This window comes from Odontomachus brunneus, unplaced genomic scaffold, assembly GCF_010583005.1.
Source record: "Odontomachus brunneus isolate Ranch 3 - 2012 unplaced genomic scaffold, Obru_v1 Obru_scaffold_004, whole genome shotgun sequence".
NCBI lineage: Eukaryota > Metazoa > Arthropoda > Insecta > Hymenoptera > Formicidae > Odontomachus > Odontomachus brunneus.
In genome coordinates this window covers 4585000-4600280 of record NW_022639454.1, presented here as the reverse complement: position 1 = coordinate 4600280, position 15281 = coordinate 4585000, and the positions used below count along the sequence as shown (strand labels likewise).

The 15281-nt window shown below is 43.4% G+C and overlaps 1 protein-coding gene across 3 annotated transcripts in view; it reads right to left on the bottom strand.

The window, feature by feature from the left end:
• Window positions 1–15281, bottom strand: part of LOC116846159 (ras-related protein Rap-2a) — a 58042-nt gene that overhangs the window by 7268 nt on the left and 35493 nt on the right. The window lies entirely within an intron of this gene.

Here is a 15281-nt window from a genome sequence, read left to right as displayed (position 1 = left end):
CCCTCCCCATGCCACGTAACGCGTATTGTAAATTTTCTCGTTTCTCTTCCACCAGCGGACGGAAATTTATTATTAGCAGTCAGGGAAAGTCCTCGAGCGAGGAAAGTTGATAAGGGTGCATCGGGATAACCGAGTTCCGCCGTTTCTTCAGCTTTATTAACTCTGCATCATCGAAAGCGCTGACGAGAAACGAGAAAACCGATACCGCATCCTCGAATCTCCCGCTCGCGCGGATTTAACGCGTGAAATACGATCGGTGTTTTTTACGGGATCCATTTACCCGAAGTATATCGAGGTTATTATGCGATTCGGCAAACTCGTTATAGCTTGCAATATCCAAACGTCGGCACGTTGATTGTGGTCAAAACTTGCAATCGCCGCGCTTGCGTCACAAAGCGATTTACGTTTGGTAAATGTACTCGCCCACGACGAATATATTCGATTGATACGACGGCCGGATAGAACATTGCCGTCGATAAGGCTCAGTTAATCGCATATGTCGCGTTGGATATCGATCGGCATGATTGGTGATTTTAACGACGCGGGACACCGTGCAAACCGAACAGCAAACGATATGGTAACGATGCGGCGTGATCGATCGTGTTTAAAGCTGTCGACCAAACTTGATAAGCATAGCCGTACTCCCTATAATTTAAGCGACGTTAAAAGACATTGTCGCAAAGAAAACTGCCAATCCCGTGCATTTCAAACGCCAATTTCACGAGAACATCCCGAGCATTTCCAGCAATCATGATGATGCCAAATGACATATTAACGCTGTATTATTGACGTCAGAGACGTCATTAATGCCTCATTGATACGTCTCATTCCGACGACAGGCCCGCTAGGCCCGACAGGCTTGTAGATTTTATTGTGCAATCGTGATACGTACTAATTGAAAACTGCAAATTGAGATTACAAAACCCTATTGTCGATTTGAAATAACAGCCAATTCGAGAGCGGTGCTTTTGCGACGCGGTTAATCTCGAGATGATACAAAACTCAACATCAAAGAATTCGCGGAAATATGCTTCCAGCACTGTTGCATGATGAGATACATGCCCCACGGCTTAATAACTGTAACACATTACATTACGTTCTATTTAAAGTATGAGCAATTTTTAAATATGTGTGTGTGCGCGCTGCATGAGCACACAGAAAGGCGCTCCGGACGATCCCTTTTTCGCTTTACATCATTAATCTTTTGCGGCACCGCAAAGTTTATTGAATAGCCGAGGCACGGCGAGACGGCGACTTAAAGCTGCTACCCTAAATAATCGAATGTACGTGTTCGACGTATAAATCGCGGCACGTATTCGCATATAAAGAGGACTTTCCTTTTATCCCGCGATCACCTCCATATTGCTCCACGGAAGAGTGGCGCCGACACTGATTGAGGAAGTAATCAAAAAGCTCCGGAAAAGCCCTGGAAACGGCCGCTCCGTCTTACCTTATCCGCCGCGCGACTATTTCCACATGTCTGTCCGAATACAAATGCAAAAGAGGACTGTTGCGCGAAATCTCGCAGGAGGCAAATACGAAATCGGTTACGAGGGACGAAAAATCGGGGGTATTTTCCAGTTGGACAAAACGGAATTACAAGGAAGACTATAAAAGAGGTTGCCGACAACGGCACCTGCGCCGCAGATCAGCGGTTCCCGCGTTATCAGCTCTTGTCGATGTCCCTCGCGATATCCACGGCTTTTTCTCGTTCCATCTCTTTTTTTCTCTTTTTTTTTCTCTTCAAAGGTGATACACGCGATGTCCTTGATATCAGCAGTAAAAGGGACACACGTGCACGCGTTCTTGTGCCCGAGTCGAAATTTTGATCCTACTTTCGACCTCAATATTCCATTTAACACTTGCTTTGATATTCTGAAAAGCCTGCATCAACTTCTGATTGGTTTTATTTAATCTACTAGCTTTGTCGAGAGGTACTCTTTAGAACCCACAAGCGACTTTTTGTGCGTTTTTGCCACGTAGGGGCGCTAAGTAGGATTTCACTTGCCACTTGTGTATGTGTTACACATACATTGATCCTTTAGAATATATACAAATGTTAGAAAGTTAGATCTAAAGTGGGATTAAAACTTAGACTCGGGTCCAAGTTGCTGTTCTTTTGTTGCACGCCGTCGGTAAAGATATTTTTCAGTCTCTCGCGAGTACAGCCCGGGCGATTCGCCGCGGATAAACAGGTGAAGCGGCCCTCTTATCGATGTTTACCGTGGTACGATAGCTGTAACGTAATTTCCCATTGAGATAACCGACGTCCGCATAGTACACACAAGCTACGAGTGCAAGGTGTACTCCGCATCATGAAGGAATAAACGCGATCGATAGATGACCGCCGATAACTGCTACGCGACGGGCTGGAAGCGATATCGCTGCGAATCGTCCGCTAACTGGCTTTTTCTCAATTGCCAATAACGCGTGTTTGCGCGCTGAGGCCACTCGATCGATCCCGTAACCGGACGTGGAGGATTGACGTTCAGATATTTCAACAACGCGGCTATTAGATTCCGCGCGCCTCCTGCGCTCAACATCGCGAGGATCGTAAGATCGCGATTATTCATGTCGCGTGCTCTCTCTTCGTTCTTCGAAAAATGTGCGCTTTTGTAAACATTTGATCGGTATCAATGCAACGTGAGAATTCACGATTTATTGTACGCCTTCCGATTGTTGCCTCGCGAGTTCCCGGGACGGGCGCAACAATAGAAAAAATGAAAAAGAAAAGAAAGGAAAAAATTGAAGGCGATATTAATGCTTCATTCAGTGGCGTGCTTGCCACTGAGACAAATCATTCTTTCTTCTTCATTCAATCTCCTCGGCGGCATTGTTCGGGATTCGCCCCGAATTTACCGTCTGGGAATACTCCGCGTATCGAGAGGAGAAATTATCAGGGTTTCCCGAGCATACGCCATCCCTTTTTTCTCTATAAAGCTCCATTCAATAGCTTCCTCCGTCCGGCAAATCGCACGTGAACGTCGATGCGGGTGGTATTTCGCCGATTATCGGAACGTACAACATTTGCGTTATGAACGACTAGCGAATTGCGCGACTGCATTCCGCGATTCCGCTACTCTCGCAGCGCGCTGAATCCAAATGAATCTGCGCGAATAAATTTTCAACACGCCCACAACGCATTGAGGCCACAACGATAGATAGATCCGCTTGATCTCCGCCACTCTCTGGCCTGCTCTCGAATTATATTTAGAAGATGTTCTCAATTTCTGTCACCGATCCGTCGCGTCGCATTGCGCCCTGGGAGATGCGTTTGATTTCCGCTGCCAATTCGCCGTTATTTCTGCGGAGACTCCGGCGGACTCCGGCGAAATATGAATTCAATGCGGACGCGGTCGATAGCAATCCGCTGCAACGTGACAATCGAGTCTGTTGCACACAATCGTTGGCACACTGTGCTCATTTCGTTGCAATTAGAGTTCCTCTAATCAGAGTTAAGACAAAGTATCTAATTGGTCTGCATCCCGTCCGCCATTTTTAGGGATTACGTAAGTGAGAATAAGAAAGAAACAGGAACGAGAGACAGGCTTTAAGATCGAAATGACGAAGTACGCTGCAGCACGGAATAAGTACAGATATGGCTTACTGCAGATTCTCTCTTTTTCTCTCTTGCTCACTCACTGCTTCCCTACAAATGGTGGACAGTGTCCTAACTTTGATCTGGGCGACTTCAGTTGCATTTTATCGGAGAATCGTCAACCTCATGACGTGGAAGACGATAGATTTGATAATGCGTTTCTTTCGTTTTTTTCTTCTTCCTTCCATCTGTCCCAAATCGTGTGTTCTGGCGCGTACAACGCATAACAATAGAGCAATCTCTCGCCACATAGACGTGTCTAAGAAATTACGACGTCGTAAAAGAGAATGGCCAGAATGAAATCGCCAGAATTTCATCATCATAATCAAGTTGCGTGTTATACGTAAAACTCTCGAATTGATCTAGCTTAAGGAACTGATCTACTTACTCGCGAACCGCCGCGTCGTCCCCATCGCAAAACCACTCTCATCGTTGCGTTAGTAATAGATGAGGGGTTAATGAGGGATTCGTTAGGCGAATAAATCTCCCGTGAATATCCGCGGGGAGAATACTACTACCGTTGTTTTGGTTCGTGACACTCCCGAGATCCGCGTGGATATGCACGGGTGTCGCAAGAACAACTGGCATTATTTGACGGGAAAGCGGGTGATTTATCGTCGATCGATATTCAAATTATTCCAAGTAATGCGGGTAGACAGTTTCGTTTGTGGCAGGTAACGCACGCCAATGTATAAAGGAGATGATATTTCATCTTCCGGAATTCACACGCCGTTATATCAATTTTCTGAGTAAACTACGAACGTGTGCCCTCCTCCCGCGATCAAACATTACTCCATCGGTAATTCAATATTCTCCATAAAACAAAATAAATCAAATAATTGCCTGTATATCGTTTCACTGTTTGAACGAGCTTTATATTTAAACGTCACTGTTGACTCCCATAGAGGTAATAAACCTTGTTGAGGTTTGTTCTCTGTAAAACACAATAAATCACATAATTGTCTGTACACCGTGTCGCTGTTTGAACGAGCTCTAAATTTAAACACTACCGTTAATTTTGCTGAAAGAGTAGCAGACCTTATTGGGAAGGTTTGTTCTTTGTCATTACACGCCCTAATTTGACATTAAAGATACGGCAGAAAACATTGATATTGATTTACCGGTGCTTAATTAACAAATGGGATAGAGTGAAACCGCGACACACGTTTTGTGGTAAGTGACGTCCGCGCGAAAAATTCACATTTGTGAGATACGTTAACATACACTTTCTGAAATAATAATTTCGCTGACAATCGCTACAACTAATCACGAAATGCGGGATATTGTTAGAACATGGTGAGACAGAGATGTCGGCTTTCCGCGAACTTACTTCTAAACATATCTCTGCCTAGGAATTTTTATTCTACGCAGTCTCTCACCGGCGATTTATATACCATGAAGGGTCTGTATAGGATCTGTGTAGGGACAGATTGCAAGGTCGTAAAGGGCCACGCAGGAAACACGCCTGTGCGTATGTCTGTCGAATTGTACTTCAGGGACCGTAAGAATTATACGGGTTAATCCCCATGCCCGAAGCGACTTCTTATTTGTCACGTGAACCATTATGAGGATTACACGGACAAACGTGCTTTGAATTTCTCGCTTCTTCGCTCAAACGTGACGATACCGCTCCCTCCCCTCCCCTCCTTTTCTCCCCCAAAACTTTAGCGATAATAAACATTTTCGGCGAAGCATTTTGCGCACTTTGTAAAAGTAAAAGGCACACCATAAAACCCAATCCTCTCTCGTGATATTTGCACAACACACACATTTCCACGTATTTTATGTAATTATAAATAGTATTATATACAGAGAAAGTAGATATAAGAAATAATTGCCGCAATCAGAATTTGATTAATGAGCAAGAATTGCTTGTAAGCGATTTAGTTGTAGCAATTTCTGCAATTTCCCTCGATTGTGGAGGCGTCCATTACAGGCAATTTTGTTTAGAAATAATGTGCAGAGCACTTGTGACTGTCTTGAGACAGTCTTGAGACAAGAGGATGGTAATGATATCGAATGAAACGTCCTAATTTATATCTTGAAATCTTGGAGTAATCTTGAAGTCGATAATAGAAACGGTTACTTGTTGCTAACAATAAGAGTCGTCTCTAGTTGACAAATGATACCTATTTCTGCTTTCTTAAATCGCATTAAATATTCCTTTGACGATGATTAACGAAATTAAAATGCTTGAGACGGGAATGGAACTTCGGAGAGTTGAGTGAAACGTAACGATCGCGCAAAAAGAACGTCGTTTGCGTAAAGGTCTTCCGTTCGTAGTAGAAGCCTGCCGAAAGAAACTGATTTCCTAGAGAATACGCAATATTCTGCGTTGAGCAAATGCTGCGCGATTTTTCGCTTCTCCTCGCGTCTTTGCAAAGAGATGTTTCCTTGACACGAGGCTGCTTCGGCTTTACTCACCGACATCAAACGGTAAATGTTTCTTAGCTTTAATATTCTGACTGATATTAAAGATCTTATAGGAAGAGGCACCACGGTATATCGAAATCCATGACATAACTCTTCAACAACTTACGAAATACACAGGAAGCCGCGAGATTTTCTCGAAAATCGTTTCCGTTGCCGTCCTGGGCAAACAAGCGCGATCCATGATTGTTTACGCTTGATTTCTGAGCTAGAGGGAGAAAACTGTTTTTTCAGGACCATTGGTAGAACCGAGAGATCCTTTTAGCAAACATGGCTTATAAGACATCGTGCCGCACACGCGCAGTTGGCGAACGAGCAAGTAAAGCTGACCTTTTTCGCATGCATGTTTTATCTACGCGGAACGCGGCGTGAGGCGAACAACAATTTGGAAACGAGAACTGTTTTCGCGACTAAAAAACTAAGCGCTAAAGTCCGCAGAGCTTATTTGCACGAGTGGCTTGAACTGTTGCATTCAATGTTACGTAAATATTTCGAATAATTCTTGTAAAACACACATATGATATACATAATTTTTATTTCCTAAATGCGATTTCGTGATGTTTCGCTGGTTGCAAAAATATAAATCCCGGCTTACATCAAGTAGATCGCGATTCCATAATGAACTACGACGTACAACTGGAACGCGTATGCCACACACATACACGTGGCGTGTAAATTCGTTATTCGCGAACTGCAGTTCACGAAGATCGGAGAGAACGGCGCAAGGGGTGACTCTTGACATTCCTCCAGCGGAACCCAAGTCTCCGGAGAGTCTCGGCAACCTCACAATATTTTCCCGCGAGTTGTTGGACTCGCAGTGTTATAGCTTCGACTCTTTCGGAGACGTTGCCTCACGCCGTTCTCGTAGTGTGACGAAAAAACGAGACATCCCCGTTGGGACGGTATCCGCCGATCACTTATGTCGCGGGAACTTATGGGAGAAGAATCTTATGGGAATCTCGCGCTGGAGGATAATGGAAAGAAATCGGGACTACATGGGAAGAGACCCAGCTTGAAATTGATTTTACGACGAGAACGAATTCCGATAAGGTTATCGAATACATAAATTCCTCATTTCGAAATTGATTTTACGGTGGAAACAAAGTTCCGATAAAGGTTATCGCGGGTACATAAATCCATTTTTTTTTTCATCGATTGCCTAGAGCATCCTATAGATTGTGAACGAGGAGCGAAGGGAACGTGAGCGCGCGCGCAGTTTGTGCAAAATGATTTGGTGCCAATGAGAAAAAAAGATGTCGCTATATGTAAATTTGCAGTGTAACGAAGCGTGCATCGCGCGCACAGTTTTGCGTACTCGGCTTCCGCGTATCGATTTATAATTAAGCGCAAGGACTCACCGAATCGATAGTACAGCGAAGTATCGGCTTGGCGCTCGGGCTCACTTGCGTTAAGTGCAATTCGAAGTAAATTAAATCGCGTACGTATACCACGCGAATCTATTGGCAATATAATATACGCGGCATCGCGAATAATGGGTTGACATTAATATCAGCTGTCGCGCAAAATATTATGAAACCGGCACTCTCATCGTCTATTATTACCTGGCATAATGTGCGAAGCTGAGAACGCGATCTAACTGGGAGACAAATGCAGTCTGCGTTTACAACGTTATGTATGTTTTTGGAGAGAAAAACGCCCAGCAATAGCCGGCGATGCACGGAGAATTATTTATTAATGATTCAGCAATCATTATTATTTATTATTGTATGCAATAAATAAAAATTATAAAAATTAAAAAATTAAAATTTAAAAAAATTATTTAAAATAACATTTCATTATTATATATTTAACAATTATTTGCTTATTCATTTTCTTTTAAATCTCTATATGTTTTAATATTTTATATTCTCGCGAGACCGAAAACAGGTAGAGTGCCGGCTAGGTTTTCCCCTACCAGCTCTCTTATTACAGCACTTAGCGAAAATTTCAACACCCTGCACAAATTTTATTAAATATTAAGGTGCATACATTGTAATATTTGATAATATCCGCGCAAAAGTGCCGAAAACAGGTAAAGCTACTGGACGTTTTCCCCTACTAGGCAGAGTGAACATTTATGGACGGTTCGGTTTCATGGCAAAATTTCCGTGCAAGACACGCTCTCGCCGAGCTTACCATTCGATAAATCAAAGTTCATATTATCAAACACGATGGCTATTGTGTGATGATAGACTATATGACCTCGCCGTCGGCTATGAGATACAGCACGTTGCGAGAACGTGACGTCGCCAATGTCGGCGCGGCCCCGTGCCGCTTGCCAGGCGAGGAGAAGACCGACGAGATCGCCGATGAACGAAATAAAACGATGACTCCGTGGCGAACGGAAGAAACGAGGGTAGCCGGCATCTCGTGCGCGCCACGGGACATGTCGCGCGGGTTTGGAGCGAGAAAAAGGGACGAGAGGAAACCAGAAGAGAATGAGGGTGGTGAGTCGCATCGACGACGCTTGTCGTCGCCATCGTAGTGGTGGTGGTGATGGTGGTAGTAGTGGTCGTCGTCGTCGTGTAAACCGGATCGGTGCAACAACGAAACCCGACAGCACGGAGCCAGCCGGCTGGTCCGACTGACTTTCCGGTTGTTGCTCCACTTTACGTACACACGCACACTAACGACGACCTACGCATCACTTGATTATCCCTCCAATGTGGGGCATTTTTGTGGTATGTGTATATGTATATGCATATATATGAGTGGGATATGCGTGCGAGAAATTTCACGGCTCCGCGCAACGTGAATGAACGCCGAGTCGAGTTGAACTAATTCGGGAAAAGGGGAAAAGGTAGCCGAATCCCGTTGGGAAAGCACGCTTAGATATCCATCGGACCGAATATTGCTCCGTGAGCATTGCCGGGTTTTGTCAATTACTTGATCGCGCGGGAGCGAACCAGACCGACCGACACGTTCAGGTGTTTGTGCAACTGTTAAAGTATAACTTCAATCACATCTTCTGATGTGGCGATAAAATATCGACTCTTTCTCTCTCTCGTTGACGTAACCGCGTAGTATCGAAACGTTCGCGGTTTGATATTCAGTACTATTGGCTTATCACGAGCTCCAACTTGAACTTCACTCCGATAGAGCGTATTCAGCTTACCGTATCCAACTAAAGCGTACGTACGTGTATCGCCTATGCGATCGTTGCCGCATGGAAATTCCCGCGAGTAACTTTACAAGGCAAGATTTTCCGAAACCCATGGGGCTGTCGACTGCGCCAATCGTCAAACACGTGTTCGCGTAGTAACATACTGAGCGTGAACGCGCAAGGCCACTAACAAATAAACCTACCCAAAAGTTACATTCTGATTTCTTTCTATTTTGGCACACATGTAGAAGTACAAAAAATATTTAGGTCGTTTTTTCATTTTGGCTCACTTTGAGTTTCACGGGCAGTTTATAGTTTTTTAATGTTTTCATTCCTATCATCAAGTACAACGAAAATGCATAAGAAATAAAGTTCAATACAAGATATAGACGTTTTTGGTTTGCTGGTTATAAATATAAAGTTAAATGTATAAAATTATTTGTGTAAATAATAAAATGTTTAAACAAAACATGTAAAAAGTTGAAAAAAAATTATTTATACAATAATTTTTAGGTTTGGCCGAGATTCGAACCATTTTTGACTAACTTAGCACAAATTTGATATATTCCGTTTGGAATCTCGGCTAAAGAAATTTAGAATGGTTCGTGTCTCAGCTATGCCGATTTTGTTAAAATTATTTAACTATATCTTGTATTCAATTTAATTTTTTATGCGTTTTTGTTGTACTTGTCGATGATAGGAGTGAGAACATTAAAAAGCTATAAACTGCCCGTAAAACTCAAAATGAAAAAATATGACCTAAATATTTTTTGTACTTCTACATTTGTGCCAAATTAGAAAGAAATCCGGGGTACCTTTTGGATAAGTTTACTTGTAAGTCGCAGTCTTCAAACACTCTCAGGTCTACCGAAAGTAATACCAAAAACTTTCGGTACTATTTGATATATTTCAAGAAATTAATATTTCATTTGTTTATGGTCTTAAGTTAGCAGTTGATTTGATCTAATTATTTCCGTGAGAGACGTCGATGCTTCGCGTGGCAATCAAATTCACGTAAATTTTTCAGAACGCGACGATATTATTATTTTTAAGAGGATTATTTTTAATACATGAACAATAAGTAACCGGCAAATATATTTTCACGTAAAAGTGAATCACAATTTTACAAAGATGTTTTTGTTATTATTTCATTATGTTCGCTTCGTACGCTGTTTTATGCATTGATATTTGCGAGCTTCATTTTACGAATTTCCATGAGACCACGCGGACTGGGATGAATCGGCGACGAAGCGAAACATCTCGCTATAATGCATGCAAAGCTTTGCTGGTCTCCGTGTATTCCCGGGCTTTGGAATTGCGTTACCGTCATTCGAATGTTCGCGCGATTGTATATCTGCACTGAATATCTCCTGTTCGATAACGGCGACGTATTACTTCCTTTAACAGTACGCCATTAACATTCTCTACGCATATATAGGGGAAACAGTCGTATCAGTCTTCTAAAGCGTACCTGATTTATTTATATGTTCGTGCATAAAATCTATATATAAAATAGAATATCTGTATGTTTTCTATTACCTTCTAAATTTTTTGACCGATCTGGATCAAATTTTGCATAGTTGTTCTTTAGGAGCCTGGAAAATATAGGCTCCCATAAAACCTGAACATCCCTCTTGAACACCCTTCCCCTTGATTTCATCCCCTTGACATTTTACAATAAGCCGAGTAATGCTTGGTAGTTTCAGCTAGTAAAATATGATCGTTTTGTTTTAGATTTGTTAAATGTTCATATTCAATAGTAACAAAGAAAATGATAAGCTACGATTTTGGCAATTCTCCTTTGTACATTTGGAATAATTTGAGTGATTTAATTTAATTAGTTCACGCTTCATGAATCTGTAAGATCGTAATGTGTAACGTGGAAATTGGATTATTGTCTTACACGGGAATCACGAGCGGCTGATTACGTATCGATGCACATACTATAAATTAAGCGATATCCACCCGCTAAGCGTGTGTATGTAGCGTACCGTGTTCATAATCAATCCCCTAAGCAATTAATCCGACCGTATAATTCGCTACATTGCACATCTCTTCGGTGTAGCGTCGACATCGCGGGTCTCCGCTATCGGACCTCTCCGATGCGGCGAACGTGAATTATAGTCGTTGAAAAGCTATTCCGCCATTAATCACTCGTAAAAAGGTCGACGATTCATTCAAGTCGCTTCGCAAAGAACCAGGGCGGGCGTTCCGTTTCGAAAAAGGAAAAACTCGGCCCGCGCCATTAACATCAGAACCAGAGACTCTCTCGGAGCAGGTCAACGGCATCACCACTACAGCAGCAGCAGCAGCAGTCAGCAACAGTAGAATCGACATCACCAAAACATCACCGAAACTGGAGTAACGTCCTCGCTGACCCGATTGAATCGCGAACCGATCGATGGTGTCGGTAAGTTTCTTGCATGTCAAGATAAGGAAGGAAGGGGAGAAAGAGAGTTCAACCCAGACACTCGACGCCAATTTCACCGTCCTCGTCGCATCCGCGCGCCACGTTTCATCTCGATCTCTCACGAACTTTTAAAGCCGTCGGAATGACTTACGAAGTTAAGTTTATGACGTAAAGACGTCACATAACACAGTTGCTTGCCGTTACGGCTACGTTACAGTGAATGCCCCTATAAAGGGGAGAAATCTCTGCACAAATTTACACACGTCCATGATCCGACGTTTAAACGGAATCAGCGAGGTCCCCAGGACGGGAAATGGGACCGTTGCGAAATTTAGTCCGCGAAACTCCTTGTGTGCGTTTCCACACGGACGAAGGAGTCCCAGATGTGCCGATTCTTCCACCTGGACGATTTTATTAAAGCCTCACAAGCGCATCTACGTAGCGTGGAGATCGCGTTCGTCCGCGTTAAGTGATTAATCGGAGCTTTGCACTGGCGAACTTTTGACACAACCTGGATTCATTTACCGGTGACTCACACGTAATGACTGTCCCTCCTGTTCTTATATTTTTGCCATGCGGCAATCCATTAATTTAAACAACGACTTGGACGAAAAGTACTGCCTCGTAATTATGATAGACATGCACAATTCCCAGAAAAGAAGTACTGAAGTTAAAGTGGGACAACGTCCCGAGAAGTCGCAAAACTGAATACGAAACAGTGTACCGAAATACAATTTTCTCGAAATATTTCAAGCATGCCATTGTTCGAAAGAATGACAATCTCGAAAACTAAGTACAGAAATAATCTCTCGAAATATTGAAAACGTGAAGTTGTCAATAACCTGTCATATAACTGTGGGACATCTTCAATATTTCGGGAGATTTTCTCCGTGCACAGTTTTTGAAATTGTAAATTTTGAACAACTGCGCAATGGCATGCTTGCAATATTTCCGAAAAATTCTGTTTCGGTACATAACTCAGTTATACAGTTTTCAGGATTGTGAGTTTTCCTTGCTCCACCCCTCAAATTCCGGGATTTGATTTGTCGGGATGTACCGTGATTATTCGTCGATTAATTGGCGGGGAACGTCGGATTGTACTTGCAAAGACATAAGAAACCATAGCACGCATCGCGCGCGAACGACGCATTGAACGCGACGGGCGCATCGAAGCGCAGCGATTAATTGGAGCGTGTAAGTGTGCGGAAAGCGAAATTGTTGCTGAAAGACATTCGAGTAATTATGAAATATTAATAATAGCTGTCGATAGTCGGGAAGATTACGGCGGAGGCGCTAGAACGGCGTAATATTAAGCTTTAATCAATATTCGTCAAGCGTTCTATCGCGTAAAGCTCGTTCCCCCCCCCCTCCCCCCTCGGCATTAAATTATTCACGAGGCGGACGTTAAACGTGGCGATTTTGCACAACGCCGGTGCACGCGCAAGTGACAAGTAGGCTGCTGTCGTTTTGCCGAACGATTATTTTCTCATTCGTCCAGAAACGCCGACGGCACGTCGCTTCGTGTCGCTTCACGTAGCGGATCGATGCCAAAAGGAATATTCAGCAGCGGTGACTGGATATGATTCGCGCGGTCAGAAAGGCAGGGTAACGTCCGACCGCGTAAACAACTTACCCGGCACCGGTGAAGTGTCAGGCAGGCGGCGTAGAGAGTGTGAGACTGTATTTGGGTTAAGCCGTGATAACGCAAACGACACGACACGCGATAAATACGCAGCGTAGCGACGCATAAATTTCAGATATTATTAATGGGTCACTTGAGCGCGCGCCTCTTTATTCCCAGAACGGGGACGGCGCTCGTTGTTGCGCAAAGAAGCAGGGATATTTTTCAGGTAGACGTAAACGCTAGTTGTTGGTTAAAGATGAACGGGGAGAAAGTAGCGCGCGCGATCGGGAAACGATATTCGCGAGCACTTTTGAACGGGAACTCGTAAGCTTTTTGCGGATGTACTCTTTAGATGTCTTGGGATGAAATCTCACTCGAAACGGGCAGAAAGTGGCAGTATTTTCATTCAAAGCGATAATGAAAATACTGCCACTCGAAGTAGTAAGATTGAATGCTTTCACTCAAGCTTTGAGTGAGTAGATCCTGACATGATATTAGCGAACGTTTCAATCGATTAGAGTGAAGAATATATTCCTGTGACGGCGGAGTACATCAGACTCACTATGCAATTTCGAGCGAAAATATTCACTCGACGAATTTCAGAGTGAAGAATTTACTCTGGAAGTAAAAAGTAACTCTCTTTAGATAGTGAAATTTCACCCCGAAAAATTGAAGGAATACGTAAGTTAGTCCGGAAACTTGAGGAAGATGCAAGGTAAACTACCAATTCTCTGATATCTAATTCTGGATATTCTTATTGTTTTTGTTTTTAAACAGGAATATTCAAACTTTCAACACAGAATATATGTACATATATATTTAATGTTGAACGTTTAGATATTCGTATTTAAGAGTCAAAATGATAAGAATGTTCAGCTACATCTTTAGATACTGATATTTTTGCCTCAGTCTACGTTCGCATTGATAAGCTGTGGATTTGATAAGCCACTTCCAGTTTTAGTAAAACATTTAAATTTGTGATAACCCATGCAAATCAATGTAAATTTTTCAATATAGGAGTCTGTAATGAAAATTTAGAGTTTTCCAAATCGGAATAAAGATAAGATTAATGTGCATATTGCTCTTTCACCATAAATACCAAATCAATCCACCGGTCTACGGGTTCTCCCATTTTTCTCCAAGATAATCGGTAATTTTCAAAAGTAGCGTACAACCGTTACAACTTGGAGGAACTCATTTCCAAGAGTGAAACTTCGCCGTTGGGAACTCGTAGTTTCCCGGAGGATCAGATTTACGACTATTCGCGGCGTCGAGATTTAAATTCAATGGCGATCGAGCCATCGGTTCTGATATTACTACTACTTTTTCAATTGTTACACGCATCGATCGCACAACTTTTCCTTCTCGCGAAGAGTAGGATTGTTCACCCCCGCGTGTCCTGCTCGCAATACAATTCACGAAACACTAAAGGCCCGAGCCGCATCGATTACTCGACGCGACAATGCTCGCCATCGCGCCGCCGGCAGCGCGGAAAATAGGCACTGTGGAGTTGCAAAATTCAATAATGCAAAAAATGTGGGCGCCACGGGCGCTTCATAAAGCGGGCTCTAATGCCCGCGGAAATTGAATGTTACGTCACCTGAATATGGGATTAATTGCATGATGTAATCGCGTCACCGGGCACGGAATTAAATTGCGCGGTGACCGCGGATAAATTGAGAGATTATTTTGCAGGAAGAGACGCACGAGACGTGCAAAAGCGGATGATCCCGGGGCTCCGATTCACCGTGAAGCCCGAGCTTCTCTCATCCGCTCATCCGCGTTCACTCGAGTAATCAGGATCCGCCGTGGCGTTCTGCGCGCGGTAGCCGGCCAAACAATCAGCGTGCAAAAATTAATTCGCAGCAATTCCTCTCATCACCGCGCGCGGAATGTTAAGTAATTCGTCGAATGGACGCTACGACGCTACGCGCAATCTCCGTCGGGGCATTCGATCTCGATTTACTCCGTGAGTACGCTAATTGATTCCCGGTGCTTTTTCAGCCCGCGAAAAAAAGAGGCGTAAATGGCGGAACAATGTTACGTTCGCGTGGGCGCGTATTTTTCCGCGGAAACATCCCACTTTCTCTCTCTCTCTCTCTCTCTCTCTCTCTCT